The sequence below is a fragment of the Pseudonaja textilis genome, chromosome 1, assembly GCF_049901715.1.
Source record: "Pseudonaja textilis isolate UNSWEBS1 chromosome 1, rPseTex1.2, whole genome shotgun sequence".
Classification (NCBI taxonomy): Eukaryota; Metazoa; Chordata; class Lepidosauria; order Squamata; family Elapidae; genus Pseudonaja; species Pseudonaja textilis.
Window position 1 is genome coordinate 80,567,685 of NC_141990.1, and position 8,139 is coordinate 80,575,823.

Genomic DNA, 8,139 nt, shown 5'->3' on the forward strand with positions numbered 1-8,139 from the left:
GCCAAGATCACACTTCTAAAATGGTTATTTGTGCATGTACTATACAATACTTTTAATATAAATGAATTGCTTAATTATACTTACCACAGACAGAAATAGACTGAAGATGTATTTACTTCTTGTTTTGGGATTTTAATGAGAACACAAATATATAAAATAAATATAATGCTTTTGATTAACAGATCATTGTGACTAAGTTATATGTACAAGTGGTCATGAAAATATCATTCAGGTCTTTCATTCATCTAAGTGCAGTTGATGATTCTACAATTGTCTTTTTTAATGTCTTCCTGGTAGGCCCTCGACCCACAAATAATGTTTTTCATAGTCATCCCTTCATAGGGAAGGGAGAATTATGGTCATTAAAAGTGGGGTCTAAATTGTAGTTACTCCCTCTCTCCATACTGATGCCACTTTGTATCATATTTCTTCTCTTACTAAATAATCATTATGTTGTTACTAGATAAATAAAAGTCCCATTAACTTTTCTATGGACGTGGAACAGGAATTGTTTTATTAATATCAATTAATTGAAGGTTTCCAATTTACCCCAATTATAAAAGAAGGAAAAAGAAATGCCCAGTGCTAGTATCTGAATGATTCCAACATCATATAGTTGCCATATGACAACAAGACAGCAACAAACCTATTTGTTGCTTGTAGAACAGTTAAAAAGTATAGATGTTAATCCTTTCATGAATTCATGCTTTCAGGAAAGTTTTCAGTTTAGGGGAAAAATATGAATCTTTGCAAGAATTAAAAGGGGACACAGTTTAATAGGAACTGGAATAGTGTGTGATGGAGTGATGGTTAAATGTAGGTTCTATATTGTTGTTGGACAGAAAGGCCTGGATGTTATGGGTCAAATTTCGCAACTAACAACATTATTGTTGTCATGAGAAGCCCATGGATATGTCTATGAAGTTACCAGGAATCGTATTCTATTTGGGTTTTGAAAATGAATGAAATCCTTTTATAATGCATTCTTTCTTTGCACTACAATATCTATAGCAGCAATAAGGTTTTGCAAAATAAGAGGTTACACTGTTTCTGGAATATTTTCTGGAGAGTAGTGGGTGGGTGACTTTTTCTTTTTTAGTTTTGTGTGTCATCTGCATTTTCATAGAAGAGCTGCCATTGGGGAGTGCTGCCCAATCACAAGGCCAGTCATAAAAGCCTTTAAAACAGGGGTGTCTCCACCCTTGGAAATGTTTAAGAGCTGTGGACTTCAACTCCTACTTCTTGATGATTAGGGATTTCTGGAAATTGAAGTCCACAGGTCTTAAAGTTGCCACGGGTAGATACCCTTGCTTTAGAAAGCAAACTAATGAAGCTGTTCTCTGCCACTTCTTCATGTATAGCTTTACTTTTTTTTTCCTGGACAAACATATACTTTCAAAGAATGCACTGGGCTATAGTCGCCCAACATTTTTATCTTTTTTTTTTTTAATAAAGTTTTATTTGGGTTTTCACACATACAAAATACAAATAAAACATCTTTTTTGAAAATAGCATGGTCCCGGGTTGAACTTCTTTATAAAGACACAAAACTCAATTTCATGCTCCTTTTTGTGTTCTATTCCATATCTTATACTATTCTACATTTTCTATATAGTTTCTCAATTTTATTTTGATTATCTCATCTCAATTCAAATCATTATATTTATACTTTTGTCTGTTCTGCTTCAATTTCCTATTATCTTTTCCCATTAAACAAATTTTCTCCTGTAGTTACTAATTGGAGTATGACACCTTTATATCTTTTAATTACATCCATTCAACTCTTATTTAAACTTCAATATATACCTTAAGGTTATGACCTTCAATGTAATACATAACTTCCAATCGAATTTTGCTTGGTACATTCTTATAATACACACTATATTCTTAAACAAAAAAGATTATAAATATATGTAATTATAAACCCTCATTCCATTCCAATTCAGTTCTATCATTAATAATCATTAAAATCTTAACATCTTTAACACTTCTTTTCAATTAAATATCATACTTCCTTAAAAACACATATAATCTCCATAATTAATTTTTCCCTTATTTCTCTTCACATGTTTTATAAATCATTAAATATACCTTTTGTTACATTTATTTATTGACAAGCATTCCACTGAATTACGATAGCTATTTTATCAGACATTTTAATCATACATTGTTTCATATTTTCTAAAATTATTTCTGTTTCTAGTATAACAATACTATCTTATTTAGCTTTGCAGAATCCCTTTTTCCATTCAATTTTCACCCATTATCTCTAAATAGGCCCTGTTTCTCTATATTTTGTTTCTGTCCTTTATAACTTCTTTTCCTTTCTTTCTTCCCTCTCATCTTCTCCCTCCCCTTTTTACCCCCTTGTCTCTCTACTTCTACTTCTCTCTTCTGCATTTCCCTCTTCTGTTGCTTTCTGATTTTATACTTATTTTTCACTTTTTTTGGGGGGGTGGGGGTGTTTTTCCCAATCTTAAACTTTCCATTCTCTTTCCCCCCTTTCCTTTTTTCCCCCACCTAAGATTAATTGTTCATTAAAGATGGCTTCTTCTTTGTCGCAATATTCTTGTTCTGCAGGCATTTCTTGTTGTTTCTCATAATTCCAAATCTCCATTTCTAAAAACTGAAATACGAAGCCAAAAGAACCTCTCCCTTCTTGTGTATTTTCTTTGTACTTTTTAAGTTCCATTTTCAGTTCTTCTAAAAGTGGAGCCATTTTAAACAGTTTTAAACAACCAACCAATTGATTTTATTCATTCAAATACAATAACCAAAAATCCAGAAATCATCAAGTAATCCAAATAGTCCCGAGTTATATCTTCTTTTCTTTTTCCACTTTCTCTTCCTGGGGTTTTTGTTGTGATATTTCAGTTAGAATGTATCTTTTGGAAGTCTTGTTGAGATTTTGCTGTAAGTTCTTTTTAATTCCAGGCAGTCCAGATCCTGCCCTTTTATTCTTTTTCTCTCCTTTCCTGTTTTCAAAAGCTTTTGATTATCCAGAAGTCTTTATTATCCCTTTGACTTTTTATTTTCAGCATTAAATGCCTATTAATGTCAAAGTGGATTTTTTTCCAATTTCTTGCTTAAGTCTCTTAGCTGTCAGTATAGGAAAAGGAGGGGGAAAAAAACCAAATCTTTTCCCTTTTCTCTCTCCTTCGCAGCTTAAAAATCTTCTTAGGGAACAATGTTATTGTTTTTTTTTAATACTTTCAATTCCAGGGTACCTTATTTGTTGCTTTTGCTGTTTGACCCGGCCAACCAAAACTTTCTCTTCTTATCTTCCTCCTGCACATTCTTTTCTGGTCGAGTTCTTCTTTGTGGTGGCTCTTTCTGACCACCGCTACAACTGCCTTCGGGAAAGGGAGTAATAGCCAGCTGGGGAGGAGAGATGCGGCTCTCCTCAACCCTGCAGGCAGTCTCTCCCCTCTTCACCACCTCTATGGGGTGGCTTAGCCCCGAAACCAGCCAGCTCGGGGCTCTCCAGCGGTGAGCACGGATTAAAGCCTCACAGAGACGAGGTTTCGGTCTGTTGCCGAAGAAACTCAAACCAGAAGACCCCAACATTTTTATCTTTTAAAATCTCACAGGCATCCCACATGCCACATGCTTTGCTGTGCCCATCCAAGATTTCTAATCCTTCATTGATTTTTTTTTCAATTAAAAGAATCTTATAACAATGAAATCAGGTGTATGAGGGAACCAGAGGAATGTCAAGAAAAGTCTTTGCTGGCACCCCACTCTCCCTCTGTCCTAGATCAAGGCCATACATTGCAGAATGAGCTATTTGAGCCACCGTGTTCCCAAGAAGACCAAATGTTGCTACTCCAATTTAATTTAATGGAACAGAAGTGGAAAAATGCATGGTCAAGTACCTTTAGAGACAAGCTCAATTCCTTGTTACTTCATACTGAGACCAAGATAGTTTTCTTGGCAGTTTTCTTCTGCCACATTAAATTAAATTGAAGTAACAACATTTGGTCTTGTTAGGAAAATACAGAAGGGGTTTTCCCTCTTTTCTTCCTGGGACAATTCTCACTGCCCATATCATCTCACACTAAAACTCCTAAGAGGTCTCTCATCCAAGTACTAAGTGAAATCCACCCTGTTTAGTTTCCAAGCACAAACTAAATCTGTCTGTCTGTCTGCCTATATCTATCTGTCTGTCTGTCTGTCTGTTTGCTGCCCATCTCATAGTTGGAGGCAACTCTTTAAATCCAACTTAAGTTTTTATTATAAATTATAAATTATGGTATTCAGCTTTCTTCGTGTTTTTTCCCACGTCATTACAGTTGTGCTTTTAAACTTGTAGCAACGTTTCGGCAGAATCTCATCTGCCATCATCAGGCTTCTGTATTGTGTTCATCTGATTGTGTTGTGTTCATCTAACAGACGAACACGATACAGAAGCCTGATGATGGCAGATGAGATTCTGCTGAAATGTTACAGCTTTAAAAGCACAACTATAATGACATGGGAAAATACACGAACAAAGCTGAATACCATACATGTAAGTACCCGCGAAAACTTAAGAAAACAAATATATATATAAAGTCTGACTCACAGATGAACTCTATACAGAAGCCTGATGATGGCAGATGAGATTCTGCCGAAACATTGCTACAACTTTAAAAGCACAACTACAATGATGTGGGAAAATACCCGAACAAAGCTGAATGCCATACATACATACATACATACATACATACATACATACATATACACATACATACACACACACACACACACACACACATGAGCTTTTGTACATGAGCTTATGATGGCATAGGTAGTGTCCTCTTCTCCTGCTTGTCTCCACAACAATAATCCTTGGAGATGGGCTGGGTTGAGAGAGATGACTGGCTTAACATCACCTAATGATCTTCTGTAGCTGAGTGTATGAATCCTGTCCATTTAGGCAGCCGTCCTTCTGACATCCAAGAGACCTATCCTAAGGAGCACAAACCCACAACCACAACCAGATTTCTTTGTGGTTGGAGACGCATCTCCAGACTTGAGTATCAGAAACTATCCCCGTCTACAGACCCCTAAATAATAATGGGGAGATGAAAAGATTAAAAAGCTTAAAACAGTGGCCTGGCATGTTGCAGTGATTCCTTCCTTTTGAAAGAATCTTTTCAAGTTCATTCCTGGTTTATTTTACCTGGGCTTCTCCATTCAAGGAAAATTCTAAACAAGCTAGTGAGAGGGCATAAATTATTTCCAACGATTCTATTTCTTGTAATTATCACTGGGGGGTGGGTGGGGGTGGGGGTGGGGAATGACTTCCCAAGAGGAAATAAGAAATACCTCTCCACAGAGACTTTCACCTGCTGGTCTGTAAACAGCAGAGCCCTTGTTTCCTCAGGAGCTCTGATACTGAGCCTTTCTTGAAAATACTCTGTAAATGTTTACTGACCGAATTAGAAATCCAAATTACTTTATACAAATCATATAATCTGCTCCCCTGGGGATTAAACAAGCTCAGAGTTCTCTCTAGTGCATTAGAAATAATTGGTTATTAAACTAGTCTTCTCTAAATTTCTCTAAGCCAATCTAAATTAATACATGAAGTTCATTTAAATTGTTAATATAAAAGGGAGTGGTATAATCAGATGTAATTGTTCCAACTGATTATAGTTTAAGATTGCCTAACAGATTTACAGATAACAACACTCAAATATAAGCAAGTTTTAATCTTCACATTTAGGTTATATATACTGCACTTTTATCGCACTTTCTCCAAAGTAAATATGTGCTGCATTGCACAATTCGCTTAAGTCTATCAGACTTTCAGATGTTTTTGCAAGAGACACAGTAAAACCCTGGAAGTTGGAAGAACTGTGCAGAAAAAAACACTTGCATCCTAGGTTCGGTAAACATCTGTTTCATACTAAACAGGATAAACAATGCAAGGCTCTTGTTTTATCCCTGAGTTCAGCAGCAGAGTATCAAACAATTGCTGCTTTATTTCCCTCAGCAGGAAATGAAAGAAAAGTGACACACTGAAGATTTAAGGTCCTTCCTCATATCCTGGTGGGAGGCCCCGCTCCCACCCTTTGGACAGGTGGAAAGTTGAAAATTGTTGTAGTTCTTTTACCAGACCTGGAAAAGATGCTCAGCAAACTTGCTTCTCTCACATGAAGGCCGCTGAATCTAGCAACAGTAATGCTGACCTTGTGAAATATCTTCCATCAGGTCAACAGTCATAAAAAAGCGGGGCGGGGGGCGATATTGGCTGCTGGAGAAGGCTGTCTTCTCTGATAGATGAGAAAGAAATGCTCATACAGCTTCATGGTTGGATGAGAGGAAGCAGGCCTGTAGCAGGCCCAGTAAAGCAGAGGTGGTATTCAGTAGGTTCTGACCAGTTCTGGAGAACCAGTAACGGAAATTTTTAGTAGTTCAGAGAACCGGCAAATCCCACCTCTGACTGAAGATTTTACAGTATCCTTCCCTGCCATGCCCACCAAGCCACGCCCACAGAACTGGTAGTAAAAAAATTTGAATCCCACCACTGCAGTAAAGCCATGCAATTGCTCGACCTCCATTATATTCTTGGGACGTTTCTTTGCAGAAAGGAAGGCTTGTTCCATTCAGATGGAAAGCACTAGTTCTAAGTTGCTGATAAAGCAGTATAACAATTCTATATTTTGAAACATTTGGAACTAGGGCACTAAATACCTGAGAACAGGGAAGCTGATAACATACAAGTTTCATAGGGAGACGCATCTTTTCTATTGACTGACGGAACTGAATTTAGTGGTCAGCACATTGTAACTATGATGATCCAGCCCCTGCAGTGAAAGATGAAACAGGAAGATCACATCAGGGAACAGAATAAACAGAAATGGAAGGGACCTTGTAGATCATCTAGTCCAATCCTCTGCTCAGGCAGGAAACCCAATACCATTTCTGACAGATGGCAGTCCAATCTCTTCTTTAAAACCTCCAGTGACGAAGCTCCCACAACTTCTGAAGGCAAAGCTGTTCCACTGGTTGATTGTTCTCACTGTCGGGAAATTTCTTATTTCTAGGTTGAATCTCTCCTTTATGAGGGGACTGAGTCAACACTAACTTGTTAGCACATAAACAGTCAACCCTGAGTGGACCTGAAAAGTATTAAGCCCAGCAGCACTTTTATATTCTCTTCCATGCAAATTGGGATGTTTGCAGAAAGGAAAGCTTGTTCCATTCAGTTGGAAAACACTAGTTCCCTAACAGATTGGTCTGATCCAGCTTCAGTCTTCTTATAACAGAAGAATGGTCCAATGTGAGAGAACATATCCTCAATAACAGGTAAGCTGACCACTTTGGAACACTTTGGAGTCCTTACTTTATGCAAACACTTTGGGGAGTGCCAGTATATTTTATCAGATACACAGAATAGACAACTGAGAACTAAACTATCATTGGGAGGGGTGGAGAAGAGCAAGATCTGCCCTTAAAGACCACTGAGGAAACTTCAACTAGAAGCAGTATGTAAGTGCTATTGCTAGTAACTGGTGCTAGATATACAGCATATGTAACACCATTTGTGCATGAATTGTCCTGGTTACCAGGGTGTTTCTAGGTGCAATTCAAGGTGCTGGTGGTCACCTACAAAGCCCTACATAATGTGGGATCAGGGTACCTGAGGGATCGCCTTTTTTCGAGAGCTTCTACCCTCCAGCTAGATCCAACAGGCTGAGCATGCTGCAGATTCTGTCAGAAACAATGTCAGCTGAGGGGAACTAGAAGACAAACTTTTGCTACAGCAGCCCCTACTCTGTGGAACATCCTCCCTTCGGAAATTAGAATAGCCCCAAACCTATTAGTCTTCTGTAAAGCTTTAAAGGGCCGGCTATGTTCCCGAGGCTAGGGTGATACAAGGCCTCCTGGCTATAATGTTAACAGGCCTGATGTCTTATTTGTTTGTACTTGAATTAGACATTTTAATGTTTTTATTGTTTTTATGCTTTTTTATTTTTATTGTTTTAAGATGTTTTTAAGATTTTAATTGTAATATATGATTTTGAACTGTGAGCTGGCCAGATTCATTGGCTGAGATGGGCAGCTATAGAAATCAAATAAATACATCTTCAACTAGGATTAAAAAAACATAAGAGCACATGAAGTTTTCCTTCCTTCCAGTATTAATGC